Raw genomic sequence first — 13,581 nt, 5'->3', positions numbered from 1 at the left:
TCACTCTGCAGGAGTTTGCAAGCAGTAGCAGAATGTGCACAGCAGTTCTCAACCCGCAGTCTGTAGGCCGCATGTGGCCCAATTATCACACAGCTGTGGCCCAGCTGTGTGCTAATGGCCACCGGGCTGTGTGAGGTCTTGGTTCCTGGCTGCCTGGACGCCCACTGCAGTGCTTGTATGGGTTCCAGGCTGCTCAGCCCAGCGTGGTGGGTTTGGGGTCACCGGCCAGCCCCGCATGGTAGGGGTCCGGGGCTGCCGGCTGGCCCTGTGGGGTCCAGGGGGCTGCCCCACGGGGTCAGGATCTGGGTTTGGCGTTGGGGCAGCAGGCTGGCCCCGTGAGGTCGGGGTCCGGTCTGCCACCCAGCTGCCCTGCCACCCAGCCCCAAGCAGCCAGGTCCAGGGTCGGGGCTGCCAGACGGCACCGCACAGCAGGATCCGGGGTCCCTGCCACCTACCTCCCCGCCCAGGGCTCCACTCCTGGCCCCACTTTGTGGAGGGGTCTCTGGGTGGGAGGCTCTGGGCATAGGGGTCTGTGAGGGTGGTTCGGGGGGGAGGGACTGCTGTGTTTCTCAACCTGCGCCCAGATAACATAATGATAAATGGGTTGAGAACCACAGGCATAGACAAAGAGAACGACCACAGACGCACTAGCTCAGCTGAATTCTTCGCAGGAGCAATGGGCAGCATTGCAGCAGAAGATGATTGGCCTGCCAGCCTGCAAGCAGATGGGACATATGTTAATAAGGTGGACATAGGTACACAAGCCAATGTGGTGCCAAAACCCCCCCAGTGGTATCAACACTATAAGAAATGGCACAAGTACTGAAAAATAAACAGGTACAATTCATGGCTTACAATGGTGAGCTTATCCCCACTAAAGGCATATGTGAACTGGATGTACGGGTAAATAATACATAGGAAAAGGTAAATTTTGTAATAAAGAGCCCCTGTTATTGGGTTAAAAGCATGTCTAGTCCTGGGTTTCATCAAGTGGTGCACTCATTGGAGGGCAGGGGATCAAAATAATTGAGAAAGAGTTTGAGGATATCTTCCAGGGGACAAGGACATTCTCAACAGAATACAGAGTAGAGCTGAAAGAGCCCAACCGCCCCACAACTCATGCCCCTAGGAAAGTTACCCTCGCCTTAAGGAAGAGGCTAAAAGAGGAGCTGGTTAGGCATTTTGCTCTGGGAATCGTAGAGGAACCAACAGAGGGGTACACTCACTGGTCATTTGGGGAAAAAGGAGGGAACCCTTCACTTCTGTATGGCCCCCAAAAGAGTTAAATCAATATGTAAAAAGGGAACATTTCCCACAACCTCAGAAGAGGAGACATTTGGGGCAATGTGGGTGAAAGGGATGTGAACTCTTTTTCAACATTGGATGTGTCAGCAGGTTCTTGCTGACTTATGAGCTCGAACCCAATTGCAATTGAAATAAACGGATCGCCCCTCCCGGGGCTCCCTGCTTGATTAGCTGTGTCCGTCTATCCTTATTCCTCAGCTGGAACGGACAGGAATTTCTATGACAACAGTAAGCACAAAACAAAGTTATGCTTGAGACACCTCCAAGGAGGGTATGGGGGCAGGCATTTTACAGCAGCAAGGCCAAAACTGGAGACCAGTGGCTTACGCATCATAGACACTTGTAAAATCTGAGTTTCAAGATGCCCAAACAAAGGAAATGGCTTTGGCCTTAGCACACGGGTGCAAAAAGTATCATGTCTTTATTTATAGGAGGCCTGTGTTAGCTGAAAGTGACCATAAACCACCCATTGCCACTGCCAGCTTGGCCTGGGAAACACCCTTCCTCACACCCCACACATTTTAGAATACGGAGATTATTTTTTAGCCCCAAATTAGAGCTGTCAAGAGATTAAAAAAATTAATTGTGATTAGTCATGCTATTAAAAATATTAATTGCAATTAATTGCATGATTACTTTTATTACAAGTATTTGCACTGTAAAAAAACAAAAGAAATAGTACTTTTCAATTCACCAGTACTGTAGTGCAATCTCTTTATCAGGAAAGTTGAACTTACAAATGTAGAATTATGTAAAAAAAAACCTGCATTCAAAAATAAAACAATGTAAAACTTTAGAGCCTACAAGTCCACTCAGTCCTACTTCTTGTTCAGCCAATCGCTCAGACAAACAAGTTTGTTTACATTTGCAGGAGATAATGCTGCCTGCTTCTTGTTTACAATGTCACCTGAAAGTGAAAAAAGGTGTTCTCATGGCCCTGTTATAGCCGGCGTTGCAAGATATTATGTGCCAGATGCTCTAAAGAGTCATATGTCCCTTCATGCTTCAACCAGCATCCCAGGGGACATGTGTCCATGCTGATGATGGGTTCTGCTTGATATCAATCCAAAGCAGTGCAGAATGACACATGTTCATTTTCATTAACTGAGACAGATGCCACCAGCAGAAGGTTGATTTTCTTTTTTGGTGGTTCGAGTTCTGTAGTTTCCACATCAGAGTTGTTACTCTTTAAGACTTCTGAAAGCATGCTCCACACCTCGTCCCTCTCAGATTTTGGAAGGCACTTCAGATTCGACCTTGGGTCGAGTGCTGTAGCTATCTTTAGAAATTTCACATTGGTACCTTCTTTGCATTTTGTCAAATCTGCAGTGAAAGTGTTCATAAAATGAACAACATGTGCTGGATCATCATCCGAGACTGCTATAATATGAAATATATGGCGGAATGCGGGTAAAACATGGCTGGAGATATACAATTCTCTCCCAAGGAGTTCAGTCACAAATTTAATTAATGCATTATTTTTTAATGAGCAGCATTAGCATAGAAGCATGTCCTCTGGAATGGTAGCCAAGTATGAAGGGGCATACGAATGTTTAGCTTATCTGGCATGTAAATACCTTGCAATGCCAGCTACAAAAGTGCCATGCAAATGCCTGTTCCCACTTTCTGATGACATTGTAAATAAGAGGGCAGCATTATCTCCTGTAAATGTAAACAAACTTGTTTGTCTTAGCGACTGGCTGAACAAGAAGTAGGACTGAGTGGACTTGTAGGCTCTGAAGTTTTGCATTGTTTTGTTTTTGAATGAAGTTATGTAACAAAAAAAATCTACATTTGTAAGTTGCACTTTCACATCAAAGAGATTGCACCACAGTACTTGTATGAGGTGAACTGAAAAATACTATTTCTTTGGTTTATCATTGTTACAGTGCAAATATTTATAATAAAAAATAATATACACTTTGATTTCAATTACAACACAGAATACAATATATATGAAAATGTAGAAAAACAGCCAAAATATTTAATACATTTCAATTGGTAGTCTATTGTTTAACAGTGTGATTAAAACTGTGATTAATCGTGATTAATTTTTATAATCGCAATTAATTTTTTTGAGTTAATCACGTGAGTTAACTGCGATTAATCAACTGCCCTAGTACAAATGTAAGCTATGCAAATCAAATCCAAACCTGGGAGAGATTTGGTGGTTGCATACACACCCTTTAGAGCATTTGACAATCGTGCAGTAGTGCAAAGTCCAGCGCTAGGCATTGTACATGTCAACCTGATTAAAAAAACCTTGTCCAATCTCAGTCAAAATGGGGCTGTGATCGCCAGAGTTGGTGCTCAGGATGAGACTCTGTAGAAAGCGATGAAGGCTCTTAGCACAGGGGGACTGGGACAGCATGTTCACTAGCCAATAGCTACATATTGAGAGGCAATTTGAGCTTGCGGTTGCAATTTAACAAACCTTTTTTTGTTTAACAGCACATACAAAATATTACAATTAGGCAAGTACAGGATAGTACCAATACAATTAACAATGGATGAAGCATTATTGACAATATGCCTTTGAAGTGGGCGAACAGGCTGTAAAAACATTATACCAATGATATGCAGTGAGGTTTTTTTTAGAGTTGACAATTTTAATTATATTTTTATTTGTATATTTGGAGAATTTGTTTTTTTATATTTTTTTGCAAAAACTGTTATTTTGGCTTTTAAAAGATGATGATTAGCTGACTTTTGCCAGTTTAAATAGAGAGATATGGAGAAATTTATTAAGGGGGCAATTATAGTACTTTGGGCTTTTTTTAGCTTGGGAAGGTAATAAGTGTGATTTTTAGTGTATAAAATGCTTGCATTGCATTTCCACTTATTTACTGGTGGCTGGCACAACACATACACATTGTTTATTATATACTACACGAGTAATATTTTTTAGTTTATTTTAGACACATGTACCTTGTGATGTGTTCCTACTGCATGGTTTTGTGGTGGCAGGCAGGGAGAGGTATACCCATTTGCAAGGGTCCCACTTTATACACTGTTGTGTGTTTAATAATTTCTTTTTTTTTTTTTGGCCCACTGATTTATAATGCGAGGTAACCAGAAAGATTTGATGGCCAATTTTGGTAGTGGACTGACTTTTTATAGCTTTGCCTTTACAGATTGTTGATGGGCAATTTTGACAATAATTTTTTTTAGTAATAGTTTAGGCTTAATTATGCTTGAGACATATTGTATTTATTTATGCTTATATGCATTAAACAAAGATTTTTTTCATTGTTTTAAAAGGAGTTTTAATACTTTAATATTTTTTGATATTATTTAGAACATTTTATGTTCAAGTGATGCTAAACTGAGAATTTGCATTTCAGTGCATCCCATGGCTAAAGCAGTTTTATTTTTTAATTTTAGCTGTTTTTGTGATGTTCATAAAGGTGAACCTTAAGTTCCACTTTCCCATTCCAGGCATAAATATTGGTATTTCCTAGTGGCCTTAGAATTTGATTTGTATTTTTATTGTATTATTTTAAGAGGATTTTTGGTTTTCTGACAGGGATTTATGATTGATTAGTTAGGAAGAAATTATTTTTGATCAGGGAAGAGATTGCGGTGGGCTCCCCCAATATATTTTTTAAATATCTGGGACATACAGATCCCCAAGAACAGGGACTGCCAAACCTTACACTGTGGTTTTATGGGTTTGGAGGGTACTAGTGGTCGAGCAGCGTTTTATGTTTTGAATTTTAGGAGGTATTTTTGTAAAAAGTTCAAGACATTATTATTTATGCAAAAGCTTTAATTTGTGAAACATGTACCCATTTTAATTTTTAATTTTTTTCAATATGGTATACTAGTGGGCTAAGGTGGTCCACTGTGGAATAGGGTTTTGTTCATTTTGATTTTAGGGAGTGGCCCCTTTTTTTTAATTTGAGATATATGACTTGATTTTTTGTTTTTTAGGGCTGTTTTAGTATGCTTTTGTGCATGGATTTTTTTTATCTATTTGTTTGATAGCTTGATTGACCCTATATTGAAGAGTGGTTTTATTTTTTTTCAGTTGTTAAAGCCACTGCAAATATTTACGCTGTGTTACATTAGGGGTCTTTTTTTGATTTTGTATTAGGTGGCTATGGTCAATCATAAGGTGCATTGAGTGTCCAAACATGATTTGAAAAGGCTGGATTTTGGTTTTTAGTTTGTTGCTGCTGCGGCTAGCTGCCAGAATTAAAGGCAGCTTGTCTGGCCAATTTTTTCCAGTGTGGTTTTCTAGCTTTCACAGTGCTTTTTAATGGTGCGGTTTATGCACTCCAGGATTGGGGTCGGTATGATATATGAAACTTTTGCTTATTTTTAAAGCTTGTAACATTGATGTATAAACCTTTTTTACAAAGGCCCCCTCCCCATTATTAGAATGTATTATTTTAGGGGTGCCATATTTACACGCCACCTCATTAAAAAACTGTTTAGCTACCACCTTGGTGCTATTAGTTTTAGTGGGAAATGCTTTTACCCATTTTGAAAAAGAATCAATTACTAACAAGTATTGAAATCCTTTTTTATTTTTTGGCAACTTGTTAATAAAATTAATTTGAACTTTATGCCAGGGCCTGAGCCTCTGTTGGTGCATCATGGGTTGCCAATGAGGGGATCGTGCTTTATTTTGTGCACACCGAATGCAATTTTTACCCATGTTTTAATATTATTTTTATGGTTTTTTATTTTGCAACTTGTTTGACCCTATTTAAGGTTTTTTTTTACTCCCTCATGCATGAACTGATGGGCTACATTCTTGCCTTTTTTGGAGTTTGGAGATTTATGGCATTATTTGTTGGTTTAGGGGCCTTGGTAGGTGCACCTTTAGCTTGGCTTCTAGTTACAATTGCTATATTGTGTTGCCAGGCTGTGTTATTCACCAGACTGTTTTAGATGGCTTTTTTGCTTGTTTTTTTGTTATGGGCTTTTACATGTTTGATTTTCAATATTTTGTAACAGTGTGTCAGCCAAGGCCACGTTATTAGCCACCAAACGAATAACAAAAGGCTGTGATTCATTAGGGAAATGCAGGACTGGGGCTGTGAGAGCCTTCTGTTTTAGCACGGTTAAAGCAGAGTCCTGCTCTTTTCCACATTTTTATTTTGTTGGGGCTTTTTTGCACAATGGGTGAGTTATTTTAGCATATTTATAAATGTGTGGGCTAAGAAAATTGAATTTTACTAGCAGTACTCTTAAAGAGTGGGCATCGGAAGGGGCCGGCATTTTTACCAGTGCCCTTACCTTTCTTTGATTTACCTGTTCCCCTTTTTGTCCAATGACTATGCCCAGGTGGGTAACCTGAGGTAGCACCAACTGAGCCTTGTCTAAGGCTACCTTGAACCCTGTTTACTAGTGCCAAATTAGTGCCAAAACTTTTTCTGTTAGTGTTTGAGTTTGTGCCTCAGTTTCCCCTTTTTATACAGCAGATCAAGTTTGTAATATTTTTGCATTTTTTTTACAATATACAGTCCACATGTTCTGGGGAAAATGCACTTTTTTTATAGTTTAACTTTTATAACATTAGCCATATCAATTTTTACATAAGGTGTAACTGGTTTATTTTTGTGCTTACAGAGTTTTTATGTACCCTTAGCAAAGTGACAGTTTAATTACACAGAGCCACCTTAAGGCTCAGTGTGGGGCACAGTTTTTTTTGTTTTTGTTTTTTTTTAACTCTAGCTTTTATTTGCTATTTTGTTACCAAAAAACAAATTTAGATTTTTTTTTTCATTTTTTTTGTTTGTTTTTGATTGCCCTGCTGCAGCCACGACGTTGAACTGTTTTTTTATTTAAAAACATTTTAAATTTCATAAAGCTTTGAGTTACCCCCTAAGGATTAAATGCCAAATTCTAAAGCCAAACAACACTAAATTACCTGTAAAAAGAAGAACAGGAGTACTTGTGGCACCTTAGAGACTAACAAATTTATTAGAGCATAAACTTTCGTGGACTACAGCCCACTTCTTCGGATGCATATAGAATGGAACAACATATATATGTTCCATTCTATATGCATCCGAAGAAGTGGGCTGTAGTCCACGAAAGTTTATGCTCTAATAAATTTGTTAGTCTCTAAGGTGCCACAAGTACTCCTGTTCTTCTTTTTGCGGATACAGACTAACACGGCTGCTACTCTGAAACCTTAAATTACCTGTGTCTGGCAAAAAGGTCTGTTAGTTTTGCAACTTTGAATTAAAGAGTCAAATGGATTTTAGTGGTATTATTTAAAAACAAAACCAATTTATTTTAAACCTACAAAACAAGAGTTTTACAAACCAGGAGTATTGTTTTAGGTTCTAAACACTCCACATATTTACACATTATATTTATACACACATATTTATTTAGTTTTAATACCCCTTACACTGCTTTAATTTTTACACAGCTGTACATAGGTTACATTTGGGGGCAGTTAAGTTCTAATAGATACCCTTTATGTTTTTTTAGCGAATTTGACTAAATTGATCATAGTCAAATGATTTTAATTCAATTGTTTTTTTGGCCTGGCTTATTTATAGACATTTTTTTGGAAAAGGGCCCATTTTTTCTTCAGAATGGGTGCAAAGAAACCAAGAATTTTTTTATAACACTTTTTTAAAAATATTTTTATAAGGTTTAACTACTTAATTTTTTGTAGCTTTTGCAGTTACTTTTTTTTTAAATTATTTGCTTATTTTTTAAAAATGACACCTTAATTAACTTAGATTTTACCATTTTAATTATTGTTTTAGGGATTTGAATTTCCTATGCCTGTACTTACTTTTTTTTATATTTTTGCTATTATGCCCTTAGGGCTTTTAAACTGTTTTTTAATTTTTTTATTTCTTGGCTGTTTGCTTGTTTGGGCCCTTTTTATGGACACAGGCTTTGTTCCACTACCAATTTAGCAAGGAGGGTGGGCTTTTTAACCAGCCCCCACCCCTCCTGGTCCCTTTCCTTCAACATTTTTTTCAAAATTGTGAAATTACCACAATATTACTTACAAAAAATACTACACTGCCAAACTCCTATATTTTTCAGAGTTTGGTTTAACAGAGCAAGATTGGTTTAAAAGGAGTAATCTCTTGAACGAAGTATCATCTTTGGACTGCTTCCTTTTAAAAAATTTTACACAGGTGCTACCACTATTTGCCCACACGCCTATATTCTTTAGAGTTTTAGGATTTTACGTAGAAAATACCGCCTGAACATATTTTTTTATGAATTTTTTTTTTACTTTTATAACTTTCCCGTGCCCACACTCGTGCTGGGACTTACAAAACACAAAAGTCTATACCCACTTAAAAGAACTCTGCCTGACAGAGCAGGAGGGGGAAACACTAAGCCCCCTACCTTTTGGGCTCGATTCTGCTACGACCGAGGGTATATTCACCTATGCAATTTTCCCCCCACAGACGGGTAGGAGAGAGGACTCTAACACTCCCCCTTATGGCCCGGCACTTTTACGACAGGGGGTGTATATACCTAGGCAATTTGTATATATCTTATTTGTATAGTTTTCCCCGACAGACGGGTAGGAGCAAGGACTTTAATTCTCCCCCTATTGCCTGGCACTTTTACAACCGGGGGTTCATACACCAAATATAAAAACCCCTCCCAGGGATCAGAGCGAGAAACCCTAAGTTTTTAATTTGTGCTCAGTCTTGATATGGCTGAGGGTGTATGAACCTAGGATTTTTCGGTTTGGAGCGAGGATCTCTAAGTCCTCCTCCTACTGCCCAACTATACTACGATTGGGAGTATATCCACCTTCAATTTCCCCCCAGCAGTCCGGGGTGGAGAGAGGGATGCTAAACCTTTCTTCTGTTTCTTAGCCCTGCTACGACCAAGGGTGTGTATACCTTTTAATTATAAAAATTCTTAATTCATAAAATACCCACAGTGAATACAATACTAACCACACCTGGTTCCCTCTTTACTGCCCGGCATCTCTATGACCGGGGATGTGCACACCTGAATGATCGATCACCTGTAAGTGTATGGTATACCTTTTTAGCAGTATTGTCAATAATTGCAGCGCATATTCTTCCCCCTTTCACAATTCTCCACCAAAAAAGTTATGCTTAAACAAAGCACACAAGATTTTTTATAGGGGAGAAGGCAACACGCCGCATTTATTGAGAATACATCAGTTAGCATATGCTTTTTAGTTACACACACACACTATGCACACAGTTCCGCCAGTCGATATTTATCGTTACCAGTCCAGAGTCTGGATCAATCTAGTGGCCAGCCAGATCGGTTGCAGAGGGGAACCAGGCTCTGTTGGCTGCGATTTGATGCTCCTGGAGTAGTGGCAAGACAAACCCAAAGTCCCATGGCAAAGCACCCTGTTCTTAGAGTCTTTTTTGTTGTTGTTGAAGTTTATGGATTTTGCTGGGTTAGTTTATGATCGGTTACTTTTTAATTGGTGTTATTTTTTTATGTAAACATTTCAAAACACCTTCAAGAGGGTCATTTTGTCACGGATTTGTTTTAATAATTGTTTTTAGGGGTGTCAGCCTCCACCTTAGGGTCATTAATTTGCCCTTCCTTAATTATGGATGCGTGTTGGCGGTTCTTTGGCATTAATAAGTTTTGATAAGTGTTTTTGCTTCTTTTTTTTGATTATTTGGTTAACAATGGCCTTTACACCTTTTTTTTATGCATGCATTTTTTATTTACACAGTCTTTTACAGAGACCTTTGAGAATACAAAGAGCCGTATTTTATATTGAGCAAAAAGACATTGTAAATTAAACCTTGCTAAGTTTTATAACCAAAACAATTGGCATTGAGGCCCAGGCCTTCAACGTTCCTCTAATCTACTTAACATAGACACAATACAGGATTACATAACATAAGAACATAAGAACGGCCAGGGCCAGCTCTAGGATTTTTGCCGCCCCAAGCGAAAACAATTTTGCGCCCCCCCACCGTTTTTTTCTTACCCCACCCCCAGCCCCGCCTCAACTCTGCCCCTTCCCCAAATCCCCAGCCCTGTCTCCTCCCCCCAGGCTCTCAAGCCTAGGAGGGAGGGAGGGAAAGGGAGAAGCAGCGCGTGCGCCGCAGCCACTCGGGGTCTCCCCCTCCCTCCCAGGCTCTCAAACCCAGGAGGGAGGGGGAGATCCCGAGTGGCCGCGACGCGCGAAACAGCTGATTCGCGCGCTGCGGCCGCTCGGGATCTCCCCCTCCCTCCCGGGTTTGAGAGCCTGGGAGGGAGGGAGAGCAGTGGCACGCGAGCAGCAGCAGCGGAGGTGAGTTAGGGCGGCCGGGGCACATTTTTAGGGGTGGCATGGCCCACCCCAGAATGCCGCCCCTAAAAATGTGCCACCCCAAGCACCAGCTTGTTTTGCTGGTGCCTAGAGCCGGCCCTGAGAATGGCCATACTGGATCAGATCAAAGGTCCATCTAGCCCAGTATCCTGTCTACCGACAGTGGCCAATGCCAGGTGCCCCAGAGGGAGTGAACCTAACAGGTAATGATCAAGTGATCTCTCTCCTGCCATCCATCTCCACCCTCTGACAAACAGAGGCTAGGGACACCATTCCTTACCCATCCTGGCTAATAGCCATTAATGGACTTAACCTCCATGAATTTATCCAGTTCTCTTTTAAATGCTGTTATAGTCCTAGCCTTTACAACCTCCTCAGGTAAGGAGTTCCACAAATTGACTGTGCGATGTGTGAAGAAGAACTTCCTTTTATTTGTTTTAAACCTGCTGCCTATTAATTTCATTTGGTGACCCCTAGTTCTTGTATTATGGGAATAAGTAAATAACTTTTCCTTATCTACTTTCTCCACATCACTCATAATTTTATATACCTCTATCATATCCCCCCTTAATCTCCTCTTTTCCAAGCTAAAAAGTCCTAGCCTCTTTAATCTCTCCTCATATGGGACCCTCTCCAAACCCCTAATCATTTTAGTTGCCCTTCTCTGAACCTTTTCTAGTGCCAGTATATCTTTTTTGAGATGAGGAGACCACATCTGTACGCAGTATTCAAGATGTGGGCATACAATTGATTTATATAAGGGCAATAATATATTCTCCGTCTTATTCTCTGTCCCCTTTTTAATGATTCCTAACATCCTGTTTGCTTTTTTGACCGCCTCTGCACACTGCGTGGACATCTTCAGAGAACTATCCACAATGACTCCAAGATCTTTTTCCTGATTTGTTGTAGCTAAATTAGCCCCCATCATATTGTATGTATAGTTGGGGTTATTTTTTCCAATGTGCATTACTTTACATTTATCCACATTAAATTTCATTTGCCATTTTGTTGCCCAATCACTTAGTTTTGTGAGATCTTTTTGAAGTTCTTCACAGTCTGCTTTGGTCTTAACTATCTTGAGCAGTTTAGTATCATCTGCAAACTTTGCCACCTCACTTTTTATCCCTTTCTCCAGATCATTTATGAATAAGTTGAATAGGATTGGTCCTAGGACTGACCCTTGGGGAACACCACTAGTTACCCCTCTCCATTCTGAGAATTTACCATTAATTCCTACCCTTTGTTCCCTGTCTTTTAACCAGTTCTCAACCCATGAAAGGACCTTCCCTTTTATCTCATGACAACTTAATTTACGTAAGAGCCTTTGGTGAGGGACCTTGTCAAAGGCTTTCTGGAAATCTAAGTACACTATGTCCACTGGATCCCCCTTGTCCACATGTTTGTTGACCCCTTCAAAGAACTCTAATAGATTAGTAAGACACGATTTCCCTTTAGAGAAACCATGTTGACTTTTGCCCAACAATTTATGTTCTTCTATGTCTGACAATTTTATTCTTTACTATTGTTTCGACTAATTTGCCTGGTACCGACGTTAGACTTACCGGTCTGTAATTGCCGGGATCACCTCTAGAGCCCTTTTTAAATATTGGCGTTACATTAGCTATCTTCCAGCCATTGGGTACAGAAGCCGATTTAAAGGACAGATTACAAACCTTAGTTAATAGTTCCGCAACTTCACATTTGAGTTCTTTCAGAACTCTTGGGTGAATGTCATCTGGTCCCAGTGACTTGTTAATGTTAAGTTTATCAATTAATTCCAAAACCTCCTCTCATGACACTTCAATCCGTGACAGTTCCTCAGATTTGTCACCTACAAAAGCTGGCTCAGGTTTGGGAATCTCCCTAACATCCTCAGCCATGAAGACTGAAGCAAAGAATCCATTTAGTTTCTCCACAATGACTTTATCGTCTTTAAGCGCTCCTTTTGTATCTCGATCATCGAGGGGCCCCACTGGTTATTTAGCAGACTTCCTGTTTCTGATGTACTTAAAAACATTTTGTTATTACCTTTGGAGGTTTTGGCTAGCCATTCTTCAAACTCCTCTTTGGCTTTTCTTATTACATTTTTACACTTAATTTGGCAGTGTTTATGCTCCTTTCTATTTACCTCACTAGGATTTGACTTCCACTTTTTGAAGGAAGTCTTTTTATCTCTCACTGCTTCTTTTACATGGTGGTTAAGCCACTGTGGCTCTTTTTTAGTTCTTTTACCGTGTTTCTGAATTTGGGATATACATTTAAGTTGGTCCTCTATTATGTATCAGGGGGTAGCCATGTTAGTCTGTATCTACAAAAACAACAAGGAGTCTGGTGGCACCTTAAAGACTAACAGATTTATTTGGGCATAAGCTTTCGTGAGTAAAAACCTCACTTCTTCGGATGCATAGAATGAAAGTTACAGATGCAGGCATTATGGTGTCTATTATGGTGTCTTTAAAAAGCGTCCATGCAGCTTGCAGGGATTTCACTTTAGTCACTGTACCTTTTAATTTCTGTTTAACTAACCCCCTCATTTTTGCATAGTTCCCCTTTCTGAAATTAAATGCCACAGTGTTGGGCTGTTGAGATGTTCTTCCCATCACAGGGATGTTACATGTTGTTATATTATGGTCACTATTTCCAAGCGGTCCTGTTATTATTACCTCTTGGACCAGCTCCTGCGGTCCACTCAGACTAAATCTAGAGTTGCCTCTCCCCTTGTGGGTTCCCGTACCAAGTGCTCCATGAAGCAGTCATTTAAAATATCGAGAAATTTTGTCTCTGCATTTCGTCCTGAGGTGACATGTTCCCAGTCAATATGGGGATAATTGAAATCCCCCACTATTATTGAGTTCTTAATTTTGATAACTTCTCTAATTTATCTTAGCATTTCATCATCACTATCACTGTCCTGGTCAAGTGGTCACTAATAGATCCCTAATGTTTCTGTCTCTTACTAACTAAACCTTAAAGCAAAGAACTAAAAAGGCCCAATTTGTAATGCATATGGGAAA

Source organism: Malaclemys terrapin, chromosome 1 (genome assembly GCF_027887155.1).
Source record: "Malaclemys terrapin pileata isolate rMalTer1 chromosome 1, rMalTer1.hap1, whole genome shotgun sequence".
In the NCBI taxonomy this organism is placed as follows: Eukaryota; Metazoa; Chordata; order Testudines; family Emydidae; genus Malaclemys; species Malaclemys terrapin.
The sequence above is the reverse complement of the archived record's forward strand: the minus strand, read 5'-3'. Positions refer to the sequence as shown.